Source organism: Rhinoderma darwinii, chromosome 6 (assembly GCF_050947455.1).
Source record: "Rhinoderma darwinii isolate aRhiDar2 chromosome 6, aRhiDar2.hap1, whole genome shotgun sequence".
NCBI classification, from domain to species: Eukaryota; Metazoa; Chordata; class Amphibia; order Anura; family Rhinodermatidae; genus Rhinoderma; species Rhinoderma darwinii.
Window position 1 is genome coordinate 11194293 of NC_134692.1, and position 15353 is coordinate 11209645.

At 42.7% G+C, this 15353-nt stretch overlaps 1 protein-coding gene across 6 annotated transcripts in view; it reads right to left on the reverse strand.

Moving 5' to 3' along the window:
- CFAP65 (cilia and flagella associated protein 65) overlaps positions 1–1645 on the reverse strand; it is a 54812-nt gene extending 53167 nt beyond the window's left edge. For 2 of the 6 annotated variants that reach the window (XM_075829115.1, XM_075829116.1), the window contains exon 1: positions 644–837. The gene's annotated coding sequence lies outside the window, so the exon portion shown is untranslated. Of the gene's footprint in view, positions 1–643; positions 840–1532 lie in introns of those variants that run through there. The other 4 variants (XM_075829119.1, XM_075829117.1, XR_012849454.1 and 1 more) reach the window with 3 other exon arrangements.
- Between the last annotated feature and the right edge of the window lie 13708 nt (positions 1646–15353).

Sequence of the window (15353 nt, forward strand, 5' to 3'; positions counted from 1 at the left end):
CATGTTTAGCGTCTATGTGGGAAGACGTATATACACACATATATACATAAATAGGGACACTTCCCTTTACACTCATCAAAGACAACCCCTTTCAGAATGCAGTCCCTGGGGCGATGAGGAGATCGTCCCGGGTCCCGCTCCACACACCCCCAGAAAACAGCTGATTTTGCTGGGGGAGGGCACCGCCTAGCCAGGTATTTTCCCAATAACGGATGCTGCCAGAAAAATTTAGTATAACATGGCGGCCATTCAGATGGAGCAGGAGACCCCCCTCTATGATGTCCATATGCCATAATAGGACATATGGACAGCGGTTAGCTTCACGAGACGCGTTTTGTTTGCGTTTTCAGCCTCTCGGTGTAAACAAGAATATTCCAATTCACTGACAGCAAGCAGAAATCTTGAAAATAGTGAAGAATTGAAATACAATGTATAATAGAAAGTTGCAGATTTAGTAACTTTTTCATTTTATTCAGCTATATTTACATAAATCTGCATAATTTGCATACATCTGGGGACTACATATATATATATATAGGGGAATATATTACTATATAGAGCACAATATACAGTAAACTAGTCATGCATCCAGTGTTTAGGTCTGACCCGTCATTACATACACGAGTGTATCGGCTATACGTACAGATCACCGTTATAAAAATACCGGGAGACACAACGCGGATATAATAAAGGATGTTGAGGGGCGCAGACCCGAACTACCCCGACTTTCCGTCCTCACGGTCGCTCGTCTTGCTGACAGCCATGTTTCGTCTCCAAGGTAACAGGACGCGGCTCTGCGGGCAATGTGTTGCTTGGCAACCACTGTAGCCGCGCAGGGTCAAATCTGTGAGAAGGCGAAGTCTGCGTTGATCTCTGCTGTTATGTCACAAATTTCTCCTCTTAAAATGTATTTTATGTGTATACATTCTGAGAGGCAGATGTGTGATAGCAGCCTAGTCATCAACTAATTATATATACTTCATAATATCCTGGTACAGCAAAGATTATAAGTTGAATAAAAGATGTAGCTATTTTACAGCAAGGTATCAATATGCACAATAAGGGTATGTTCACACGCACGAATTATGGACGTAATTAAGGCGTTTTACGCCTGGAATTGCACCCGAAAATACTGCTTGAAAGCGTCGGTAAACATCTGCCCATTCATTTGAATGGGTTTCAGGGTGTACTGTGCAGACGGTCATTTTTTTTTATGTAAAAAAGATGCCCGCGTCAAAGAAGTGCCTGTCACTTCTTGGGACGTAATTGGAGCCGTTTTCCATTGACTCCATAGAAAAACAGCTCCAATTACGTCCGTAATGGACGCTGTAATTTCAGCCGTAACGGACGTGCACGTGTGAACATACCCTAAACGTGCAATTATAGAGGCTTTAAAAAAATAAAATAAAAAAAAAATCACCATTTTGAGGGCCTCGGATCCTACAGGGCCCCCTTGCATGCCAGGTACTGCTACTATAGGCACAGAAGCTCATAGGGCCCAATGCAAAATCTGTACCAGGGCCCCCACCTACCATGTGTCATAATACTGGTGTCTTCTTATAGATAAAGGGGAGTTTGGGCCCCCTCAGTCACCAGGGCCTGAGTGCAACTGCTATCTCTGCACCCTCTATAGCTTCGCCCCTGACAGGCGCCATGAAGGTCTGAAATTTACGCCAATCACAGCAAAGTGCTCAGCAGACTGTTAAGGAGCAGGGAGCTGCGTCAATAAGGGAGATTTACAAATACTGAGATAAAATAAAACAATGCCAGGTCTGTGACTTGACACTAATATAATGATGGTAAGGGTATGTTCACACTCACTGTTTTCAGAAGTAATTCGGGCGTTTTACGCCTCGAATTACGCTTGAAAAAACGGCTCCATTACGCCTACAAACATCTCCCCATTGCTTTCAATGAGTTTTACGATGTTCTGTTCCTACGAGGTGTTATTTTACGCGTCGCTGTCAAAAGACGGCGCGTAAAAAGATGCCAGCGAAAAAGAAGTGCATGTCACTTCTTGGGACGTTTTTGGAGCAGTTTTTCATTGACTCCATTGAAAAACAGCTCCAATAACATCCGTAAAATACGCAGCGAAAAACGCGTGTAGTTACAAAAACGTCTGAAAATCAGGAGCTGTTTTCGTCTGAAAACAGCTCCGTATCTTCAGACGTATTTTGCTAAGCATGTGAACATACTCTAAGAGCGCATATACACAGGCAGATCCCTGCCTTGTGACGATCGACGATAATGATATCTTGATCGGCGCTTGTTTGCGGCTATATGGGGATTAACGATCATTATTGCGATCATTCGTCCCCATACAGTTTTCACCTTGTCGGCAGCACATCCCCTGTTTACATGGGGAGCTGTGCTGCCGACAAACGATAATTTTTATGGCACCATAAAAGATACGATTAGCCGACGAATGAGTGTTGGCGTGTTCGTTGGGTGATTGACGTTTTGTTTACATTGGCCGATGAATGGGAACAAGCGTTCATATGAGTGCTCGTTTGCCCGATCATTGGCCTGTATAAAAGGGCCATAACTCAGTCACTATCCTCCTCTGCTATTCACTCTCGGGGCTGAGCAGACAAGCGGTGGATGCATGCCTGGCTTCTGAATGTGAGGGTCCAATCTCAGACTTGACCTAGTCCTGACGCCATCCCTGCAAACTTTCAAGTATCACAAAGAGGGACAACTGATACGGCGCGCCAGTGCCCTTGTAGATAGTGACACAGTGCCCATGTAGATAGCACCACAGTGTCCCCTGTAGATAGTGCACCTATATAGTGCCACAGTGTCCATGCAGATAGTTCCACCTCCCCTTGAGGATAGTGCCACCCTCTTGTAGATATTGCTACCCCCCCCCCACTGTAGATAGTGCCATTGGGACTCCCTCTAGGAGCGGAATCCCCAGCCATAGCATAGGCCGGGGATTCTGCTCCTAGAGGAAAGCCCTGATGTCACTGTCCATATATGGACAGTGAAGTCAGTGGCTACTCCTTGTTCGGAATCCCCGTTGCCGTCTCTGGCCGGGGATTCCGCTCCAGGAGGAGCCCCTGATGTCAATGTCCATATATATATATATATATATATATATATATATATATATATATATATATATATATATATATGATCCACGGCCAGATCATCGGCAACAGGGATTCCGCTCAAGGAGCAGCCACTGACATCACTGTCCATATATGCACAGTGACATCAGGGCTTCCCAAAGCACAGCGCTTAAACTAGCGATGTGCCCAGGGAGTCCTCGGCGAGTGGAGGAGCTCCCACTGCTCCTCCGCACTGAACTAATTCTGAAGCAGGGAGCTGATGGTTCCCTGCTTCAGAATTGGGTTCAACTGTATTTGCGTCCTGAGGACGCAGATACAGTTGATAGCGGGATATACCCTGGGACAGCGGGACAGCGCCCAGAATCCGGAACTGTCCCACTAAAACCGGGACGGTTGGGAGGTATGCTGATGCTGCTGACGTTCCTAGGGCTGGGCGGTTTGGCAAAGGAGGAATGTCCAATCCACATAGGAAGTAACCTGCACTGTCTAATTGCGCAAAATTACCAGCAATTTTTTATTTTACTGGCACCGGTTTTCCCTTACAACAGCTGTGCCGGTAACTCATCGGCTTGGGTCGCTTGTCTTACTGTTAGCCATATTCTATCTCCTAGGTAACAGGACGCGGCTCAGAGGGCAGTGTGTTGCTTAGCAACCTTGGCAACCGTGTAGGTCAATGCTGTGAGAAGGCAGTACCTCGTTATATGGACCTATAGGGACCTGTGTGCTACTCTAAAGGGTACGTACGCATGGGCATATCATGTGCGTGAACCCTAAGTGGACAATGGGGTCTGGTTTGGGGTCCGGAGTTGATGCCGTGGCACAGAGCCTCATGTACCTATAGAAACCTATAGTTACACCTTGCATGTTGGGCCTATTCAAAAGCAAGTCAAATATATATAGGTCTTATTGACTGGTAACGAATGGGCAAAAACGTTTCCCAGATACCATCTATACGCAGAAGATGAATGAGATACAGACTAATTAGATCCTGACATCAGAATTCCATTGATTCTTGCAAACAATGAACCTCTATGAGCTAATAATTGAGTCTCGCTGGTATCGTGGCCTTTGCCTCTCTCTTGCCGCTGAAGTGTGTGTGGCGCAGATTACAGGTGTATTTTATAACAGGAGAGAGGAGCGGTGGTTAAGACTTGGGGATAAGTGGGATTAATGAAGCACTAATGAGATCAGTCTGTGTATTCACGGTGAGTCATGCACCACGGGGGCCATAAATCAGCACTCCGACTCTGAGAAGCAGAACTGGGCCCTCTGCCCATCTCTCCCAAGTAGAGTCATAAATAAAATAGGCCACTGAACGGCTCCTGACGCCCAGCACTCACTGCAGGAATTACAGCACCACATTCATCACTTTAATGCTTGTACTTTGCAAATTAAAGCTGTCACCGCACAGCGAGGAGCGCAATTTAAATCTTTGACGTCCTTCCATTTTCACTGACCCCCTTCCTGAGACGCGTTTTCATCCTTCGCTGTGAATTTTTATTGGCTGACATGTCTTTAAAAAAAAAAAAAAAACACCAAAAAAAAACATTCTAACACAACAATATTCATCTTCGAGATGTTGTCCAGAGTGAAATTTTGCATAATTTCTTTATGCAATTATTATTTTTTTTAATATAAATTGGCCCAAATTGAACTACGGGCGTCAGCAGTGGTCACGTGACTTAAAGAGGCTCTGTCACCAGATTTTCAAACCCCTATCTCGTATTGCAGCAGATCGGCGCTGCAATGTAGATTACAGTAACGTGTTTTTTTTCAAAAACTAGCATTTTTGGCCAAGATATGAGCATTTTTATATTTATGCAAATGAGCCTTTCTTAAGTACAACTGGGCGTGTTTAAAGTTAAGTACAAGTGGGCGTGTATTGTGTGTGTACATCGGGGCGTTTTTACTTGTTTTACTAGCTGGGCGTTGTGAATAGAAGTGTATGATTCTGACGAATCAGCATCATCCACTTCTCTTCGTTACCACCCAGCTTCTGGCAGTGCAGACACACAGCGTGTTCTCCAGAGATCACGCTGTGACGTCACTTCCTGCCCCAGGTCCTGCATCGTGTCGGACGAGCGAGGACACATCGGCACCAGGCGACAGTGGCTACATCGACTTACCTGCAAACGCCGATGCTGCTGCAGAATCAACCGTAGCCTCTGTCGCCTGGTGCCGATGTGTCCTCGCTCGTCCGACACGATGCAGGACCTGGGGCAGGAAGTGACGTCACAGCGTGATCTCTGGAGAACACTCTGTGTGTCTACACTGCCAGAAGCTGGGTGTTAACGAAGAGAAGTGGATGATGCTGATTCGTCAGCATCATACACTTCTATTCACAACGCCCAGCTAGTAAAACAAGTAAAAACGCCCAGATGTACACACACAATACACGCCCAGATGTACACACACAATACACGCCCAGATGTACACACACAATACACGCCCAGATGTACTTAAGAAAGGCTCATTTGCATAAATATAAAAATGGTCATAACTTGGCCAAAAATGCTCGTTTTTGAAAAAAAACGTTACTGTAATCTACATTGCAGCGCCGATCTGCTGCAATACGAGATAGGGGTTTGAAAATCTGGTGACAGAGCCTCTTTAAGGGCCTTTTACACCGGCCGATAATCAGCAGATGCAGCAAGCGCCGGTCAACAAGACATAGTTAATCGGCGCTCGTTTGCTCGTGTCACACGGGGCTATGGATGGGGACGAGCGGTCGTTACTCTGATCGCTCGTCCCCATACGTTATTATCAAGTCCGCAGCGCATTGGTGTGTTTACACACCAAAACGTGCCACCGACAACAATAATATTTCACTTTTTTGAAAACGATACGACCAGCAGATGATCGAGCATTTGCTCGTTCACCTGCTGATCGCTGCCCTACATACACAGGGTAATTATCGGCGACGAGCGTTATATGAACGCATTGTCTGCTCGATAATTGCCCAGTGTAAAACCCCCTTTAGTGTTACTTTGCTTTTCTATAGAATCTTCACATTGACCAATTATCTACCAAATTAAATCAGGACAATCAACTTGTCAGTGTGGGTGGCCAAAGTAGTAATAATGATCTGAGGGTGAATAAAGGTTTAAGGGTAAAATCACACACAGCGTTTTGATGCAGTTTTTTGAACCAACGCCAGAAGTGGATCTAAAGGAAAGAAAAGGTGCAGGCTACATGCCCACGTTGCGTATTTTGCTGCGGAAAATACGCACCAAAACCGTAGCAATATGCAGGAAATTCGCAGGTAAAAAACGCACCTAATCGTGCGTTATTCGATGCGTTTTTCTGTGCGGTTTTTAAGTTTTGATGCGTTTTTCGGCTTGTTTTCATGCTGCGGGTGTTGGTGTGATTTTCCACAGCACTAGGCAGATACAAACGGAAACGTAAGATAAATTGACATGCTACGGATTTTAAAATCCGCACCACAGTTCAATTTACGTGTGGAAAAATACCGCAGCGTATGCATGAGATTTCCTGGAATCTCATTGACTATGCTGGTACTGTATTACGCTGTGGTTATGCCGCGGTCATGTGCATTGACCTGCATAGAAAAGACTGATGCATCTCCATTCTTTGGTGTCCACTCCTGTGTTTGGCTCAAAAAATGGAGCCAAAAACTGCATCAAAACTCTGTGTGTGGTCCTGGCCTGTAGCAATTGATAATTAGATGGCCAAATTAAAATTTAATACCAAAGGAAGATTTTTATCTATAGGATTTTATCCATTGAAGTCTTCATCAACAATTAAACATTTTCTACATAGGGCAATGCAAAAATTAAAGCTTTTATTTACTTATGGGACCCATTGTACAATTACATATAGAATTAATGGGCACAAAAAGTAATTTATCTTGTTCTGTATCATACTTCAGAGCTGCATTCATTCTGCAGGCATCAGAGCTAAAAACTCCCAGCATTCTCTCCATGTTCAGTGTGTGCACAGAACTTGCTCTAGTCATTTACATTCTGGAAAGTGTTGTCTTCACGCCAGGTACGGTACAGTCATCTGAAGTAGGAAAAACTAGCTTTGACCCCCCATACTATATGAGTTCAGATAAGTTGTTAGGGGTGTGTCTTTACACCAGCTTGCTGACTGTTTCCAATAGCAACCAGCAGAATTGTAACTGCAGCTGTAATACAGGCTGTAACACGGGATCAGTACAAGATAAGTAATGTTATGTATGTACACAGTGACTCCACCAGCAGAATAGTGAGTGCAGCTCTGGAGTATAATACAGGATGTAACTCAGGATCAGTACAGGATAAGTAATGTAATGTATGTACACAGTGACTCCACCAGCAGAATAGTGAGTGCAGCTCTGGAGTATAATACAGGATGTAACTCAGGATCAGTACAGGATAAGTAATGTAATGTATGTACACAGTGACTCCACCAGCAGAATAGTGAGTGCAGCTCTGGAGTATAATACAGGATGTAACTCAGGATCAGTACAGGATAAGTAATGTAATATATGTACACAGTGACTCCACCAGCAGAATAGTGAGTGCAGCTCTGGAGTATAATACAGGATGTAACTCAGGATCAGTACAGGATAAGTAATGTAATATATGTACACAGTGACTCCACCAGCAGAATAGTGAGTGCAGCTCTGGAGTATAATACAGGATATAACTCAGGATCAGTACAGGATAAGTAATGTAATGTATGTACACAGTGACTCCACCAGCAGAATAGTGAGTGCAGCTCTGGAGTATAACACAGGATGTAACTCAGGATCAGTACAGGATAAGTAATGTAATGTATGTACACAGTGACTCCACCAGCAGAATAGTGAGTGCAGCTCTGGAGTATAACACAGGATGTAACTCAGGATCAGTACAGGATAAGTAATGTAATGTATGTACACAGTGACTCCACCAGCAGAATAGTGAGTGAAGCTCTGGAGTATAATACAGGATGTAACTCAGGATCAGTACAGGATAAGTAATGTAATGTATGTACACAGTGACTCCACCAGCAGAATAGTGAGTGCAGCTCTGGAGTATAACACAGGATGTAACTCAGGATCAGTACAGGATAAGTAATGTAATGTACATACACAGTGACTCCACCAGCAGAATAGTGAGTGCAGCTCTGGAGTATAACACAGGATGTAACTCAGGATCAGTACAGGATAAGTAATGTAATGTATGTACACAGTGACTCCACCAGCAGAATAGTGAGTGCAGCTCTGGAGTATAATACAGGATATAACTCAGGATCAGTACAGGATAAGTAATGTAATGTATGTACACAGTGACTCCACCAGCAGAATACTGATTACATCTCTGGAGTATAATACAGGATTAGAACAAGATAAATATTGTAATGTAGTTACAAAGTGACTCAACTTTTTATGTAGATTATATATACACACTCCTCAACATTGAAATTGCAACACCAAGAAGGACAAGCTGTAAGGTTATGCAAATCGAGGAAGTAGCAGGTGTTGCTAATATCTGCATAACAATCCTCAGACAACCATTAATAACCTCATTTATTTCATGCCAAGGCATGTAAGTGCTTGTATTTCTATGTGTGGCGCTCATATTTGATACTGAATAAATTAATATATTTGGAATATTTTGTTGCCATAATTTGCATATCATTAACATGTATATCGATCCTGTGATTTCCACAATTCCGAAACTATTCCCACTTGGTGTTGCAATTTCAATGTTGAGGAGTGTGTGTGTGTGTATATATATATATATATATATATAGACTGTATAATTGGGATAAATATATGATTTCAATTATATAATTGCTTTTTAAATATTTCCATTCTAGCAAATTAAGAATGAATATATTGATAATGAAAAATATTGAAACGTGCCTTATTGGAGGAATTCATCATGTCTATGCCTTTGTACATTGATCATTGCATATTGACATCATTCATGATACTGGGAAGGATCAGCCGGCTCATTTAACTTTCAATATTTGGCTGGTAAGGCATGCTGGGATTTTACAGAATCTAAATGTATATAAATGTAATGACTTTCACTATATACAGCTTGCTAGCCCCATACATTTTCTAATGGATTTCTGTTGCCCAGGATATAAAGATTGAGTGATAACTCCAAGGTCACAAGAAGAGGGCACTGGGGCTTACACAGGGGTCACAGCACTCAATGATTATATTATAGTCAATAATATTATCCAACGACCCCGTCCATCTCCGATCCTACACATCATAACCATTCTGCAATCAGGAAATGAGAGAATCTAAGCTGACGTGAAACACTAATGAAATGCTTGACTGTATAATGCCCTTCTGTAGGGGCACTACCGAATCACCCACAATAAGAAATAAAAAAACACACGATTGGTCTGTGGGCTGTTTGCTAAGCAGTAACTTCAATATCGTAGAAGCAAAAGACACCGCCAATGGGCAGGGTGGTTTTCATAGAAAATGGGGCCCTAGGCAACAAGAAAAGCAGGCAATTCTCCTTATGTTTCAGCACACATAATACCACCATATAGTGCCAAGATAAAACTGCCATATACAGCCCACATAACACTGCCATATAGTGCCAAGATAATACTGCCATATACTGCCCACATAATACCACCATATAGTACCAAGATAAAACTGCCATATACAGCCCACATAATACCACCATATAGTGCCAAGATACAACTGCCATATACAGCCTACATAATACCACCATATAGTGCTGAGATGGAACTGCCATATACAGCCTACATAATACTACCATATAGTGCCAAAATAAAACTGCCATATACAGCCAACATTATACGACCATATAGTGTCAAGATAAGACTGCCATATACAGCCTACATAATACCACCATATAGTGCCAAGATACAACTGCCATATACAGCCTACATAATACCACCATATAGTGCTGAGATGGAACTGCCATATACAGCCTACATAATACTACCATATAGTGCCAAAATAAAACTGCCATATACAGCCAACATTATACGACCATATAGTGTCAAGATAAGACTGCCATATACAGCCTACATAATACCACCATATAGTGCCAAGATAAGATTGCCATATACAGCCTACATAATACCACCATATAGTGCCAAGATAAGACTGCCATATACAGCCCACATTATACCACTATATAGTGCCAAGATAAAACTGCCATATACAGCCCACATAATACCACCATATAGTGCCAAGATAAAACTGCCATATACAGCCTATATAATACCCCATATAGTGCCAAGATAAACGGCCATATACAGCCCACATAATATCCCATATAGTGCCAAGATAAAACTGCCATATACAGCCTACATAATACCACCATATAGTGCCGAGATAAAACTGCCATATACAGCCCACATAATACCACCATATAATGCCGAGATAAAACTGCCATATACAGCCCAAATAATACCACCATATAGTGCCAAGATAAAACTGCCATATAAAACTGCCATATACATCCTACATAATACGACCATATAGTGCCAAGATAAAACTGCCATATACAGCCCACATAATACCACCATATAGTGCCAAGATAAAACTGCCATATACAGCCTACATAATACCCCATATAGTGGCAAGATAAAACTGCCATATACAGCCCACATTATACCACCATATAGTGCCAAGATAAAACTGCCATATACAGCCTATATAATACCCCATATAGTGCCAAGATAAACGGCCATATACAGCCCACATAATATCCCATATAGTGCCAAGATAAAATTGCCATATACAGCCTACATAATACCACCATATAGTGCCGAGATAAAACTGACATATACAGCCCACATAATACCACCATATAGTGCCGAGATAAAACTGCCATATACAGCCCACATAATACCACCATATAGTGCCAAGATAAAACTGGCATATGCAGCCCACATAATACCCCATATAGTGCCAAGATAAAACTGCCATATACAACCCGCATAATACCACCTTATAGAGCCAAGATAAAACTGCCATATACAGCCTATATAATACCCCATATAGTGCCAAGATAAAACTGCCATATACAACCCGCATAATACCACCTTATAGAGCCAAGATAAAACTGCCATATACAGCCTATATAATACCCCATATAGTGCCAAGATAAAACTGCCATATACAGCCTACATAATACCACCATATAGTGCCGAGATGGAACTGCCATATACAGCCTACATAATACCACCATATAGAAGGAACATGAATAATTTACAATTCAAACCTGAGAAGTGAGGACCCTGCTCGCAAGAGCTTACAATCTATGAGGAAATAAAGGAGACACAAATTGTAACAGTGTTTGTTCTGTACAATAGTCCGGCCATTTTTATACACATGGGGTGGTAACATAGTGCCAAGATAAAACTGCCATATACAGCCCACATAATACCACCATATAGTGCCAAGATAAAACGGCCATATACTGCCCACATAATACCACCATATAGTGCCGAGATAAAATTGCCATATACAGGGCCGGCGTTAGGGTGGGCAAACTGGGCAATTGCCCAGGGCCCCCATCCCTAAAGGGGCCCCTCCTTTAGAACTGCACTTCAGCTGACCGTCTGGGAAAGCAAGCGGGCGGTTAGCTGAAAAGCAGTAACAGTCAGGTAGAGAGTCTCTACCAAAGAATCAATATGGAGGAGCGGCGCTCCGCCATTTTGACAATATTATCACTCATATCTGTGATCGAGCGAAGCGGCGCTCCTCCGTGCTGATTCTATGGTAGAGACTCTCTACCTGACTGTTACTGCTTTTCAGCCTCCTCCGTGTCCTGTCATGTGCACAGTGTCTTCCTGATGCTGTCAGCGTCATGACGTAGTGTACGCTTGGCGGCGTCAGGACACAGTAAACTTGCGCCCAGAGGGAGTATAGCAGCCAGGAGGCAGCACACTGAGAAATGAGGCAGTACATATAATATGTGTGTAGTATATGTGTAGTATATGTGTAGTATATGTGTAGTATATGTGTATGATATGTGTATGATATGTGTATGATATGTGTATGATACGTGTAGGATATGTGTATATGTGTAGGATATGTGTAGGATATGTGTATGATACGTGTAGGATACGTGTATGATACGTGTATGATACGTGTAGTATATGTGTATGATACGTGTAGTATATGTGTATGATATGTGTATGATATGTGTAGGATATGTGTATGATATGTGTATGATATGTGTAGGATATGTGTAGGATATGTGTATGATACGTGTATGATATGTGTAGGATATGTGTATGATATGTGCAGGATATGTGTAGTATATGTGTAGTATATGTGTAGGATATGTGTATGATATGTGTATGATATGTGTAGGATATGTGTAGTATATGTGTAGTATATGTGTAGTATATGTGTAGGATATGTGTATGATACACATATATTATATGTGCTTCCTCCTTCCCCAGAATCAAACCCCAGATTTAAAGAGGCTGTCACCAGATTATCAAATCCCTATCTCCTATTGCATGTGATCGGCGCTGCAATGTAGAGAACAGTTAGGCTGGGTTCACACGTGGCGGAATTTCACTTGAATTCCGCTGCGGAGCCGTTTCTCCATTGACTTCCACTTTTATTTAGCAGTGTTCGTTTAGACGTTGTGTAAAATTCCGCTGCGGAGCATAGGCTGCGGACCGGAATTTGGTGTCCGCAGCACGCAATGGCTGTTGCGGAGTTGTGGCGGACTGGTTGCGGACTCATGGCGGAATTTCTCCATTGACTTCAATGGAGATTCTAATTTCCGCAATGAAGTCCGCAGCTGTCATGCACATGTTATGTGTGCTGCGGATCCGTCTTGCTTTTTGGACATGACATTTCTTCATTCTGGCTGGACCTATGTATTTCTAGGTCTACAGCCAGACTGAGGAAGTCAATGGGGCTCCCGGAATTACGAGAGCGTTGCTAGGAGACGTCAGTAAATAGTCACTGTCCAGGGTGCTGAAAGAGTTAAGCGATCGGCAGTAACTGTTTCTGCCCCCGGGACAGTGACTACTGATCACAATATACAGCAACCTGTAAAAAAAATAGAAGTTCATACTTACCGAGAACTCCCTGCTTCTGTCTCCAGTCCGGCCTCCCAGGATGACGTTTCAGTCTAAGTGACGGCTGCAGCCAATCACAGGCCAAGCACAGGCTGCAGCGGTCACATGGACTGACGCGTCATCCAGGGAGGTCGGGCTGGATGCCGAAAGAGGGACGCGTCACCAAGACAACGGCCGGTAAGTATGAAATTCGTTTACTTTCACTAGGGAAAGTGCTGTCCCTTCTCTCTATCCTGCACTGAATAGGGAGAAGGGAAGCACTTTTCCCGTAGTCCGCAGCAGCTAGTCCGCATCAATTTACTGCACATTTTGGGCAGATCCGCCGCAGAATCTGCAACGCAGATTCTGTGCGGCATTGATGCGGACAGTTGCGGAGGAAATCCGCCACGTGGGGGCATGCGCTTACTTGTTTTACTAGCTGGGCGTTGTGAAGAGAAGTGGATGATGCTGACATATGATGCTGACAAACACTTCTATTCACAACGCCCAGCTAGTAAAACAATCTGATACGCTTGTGCGAATGTAGCCTTAAGCCTCATTCACATTTGCGTCGGTGCTCCGTTCTTGGGTACCTTTAGACCTTTCCGTCAGGGGAACCCACAAACGAAAAGCCAAACGGAAACCATAGATTCCGTTTGCATTACCATTGATTTCAACGGTAAGGATTTTGTTGCAAATGGTTTCGTTTGTCTCCGTCCTGTAAGGTTTCCGTTTTTCTAGCGGAAACAATAGCGCAGTCGACTTGTCGATTGTCTAAAATCCTCCTCCTGTTTCATCAGAAGTTCAGGCTCCCTCCCCCTTTCTTTACACTGCAGCTCAGCTTGTTCAGGTTGGCTGCTGTGTATAAGCACAAGCTCAGCTGGAAGTCAGTACATGGAGGGATGATTTCCATTACAGAAAGGACAGAATGATTATAAAATACAAGCAACCAAACCACCAGAAAGAAAAATAATATCATCATGAAAATGGCGCACATAGACTGAGGGGAGGAGCCCCAATAAAGGGGAGGAGCCTGGAAATATCAAAAGAGCCATGAAGGGAAATAATTCCTTGTTTATAGGCAGAGTTTATTATCACATAGTGAATTCTCATTACAATATTTATTAATATGAACTTTCCATATTGCAAAAAGAAATGAATCATCAGAACAGCGCCCCCAAATGTACAAATGATCATGAAAAATTTCAGCAAAAAAATTCAGAATAATGTCTCAAAGTCAAGCAGCCATTCCTTAGAATCTCCAGTCAAAACATGCTGAGACTTATAGTTCCTCCATCCGTAGCAGTGCGCAGCTGGGCGATCGCTCGTTTACAGTGCAGGTAATGACTGTGGACGTGCTGTGACCATATGCTTTTTTTTTTTTTTTACTAAGAAACCAATTTAAAACTGGCAACCAATATGGCCGTGGATCCGGTTGCGAAATTGGCACCCGCTATCGAATAGAAAAATTGCGCTATAGTCTATGGTGGGAAAATCACATTAACAAACTTCGACTCTCGCTCTCTTTACTCTGACATGCGATAATCCAAAATATCTGATAATCCGATACCTATCAGATCCCATTGGATCATTCCTCACCCTGTTCAACATCTCTGCTTGCTGTCAGCAAACGGTAACATTTGTTTACCTCCAGAGACTGAAAATCTATATAGACCTAATACTTCTCACAGCTGAGGGTTTGTTACCATTTTATCCAGTCTAGATAACCCTCTGTGTGATAAATACATCAGCAGCACTAATCTCTTTCCTGTCCTGATAATTTGTAACAATGTATCAGTGCAGGTAAAATGTATCAGTTTGTTTACCTCACAGAGGATTGTCTAGACTGGATACAATTGTAGAAAATTCTCATCATTGAAAACTATTCGAATGGGGCTTCAGCCTCTGTAAACAAGAATGTACCTATTCTCTGAAAGCAAGCAGTCATCTTGAAAATGAAGAGGAATTAAACCACAAAGTATGTTAAAATGTTACAGAATTTTTGAAGCTGGAAAAAAAAAACATGAAAACTCCTATAACTTTGCACTTTATATATCATAAGTACATAAGAGCTCACCAGTGTCGTTTAACCCCTTGCAACACCCCTCCCCCATTTCCACCCAGATAACCCTTGTAGATAATTAGTTAAATACATATAAATTAAATATATCCAACCTCCACATGTATATGGAGTAATCTTGTCCATGGTCCATAAATAAATGGGATGTTGGGCTCTTCATTGCCCAGTGTCCATGTGTCTGTCTC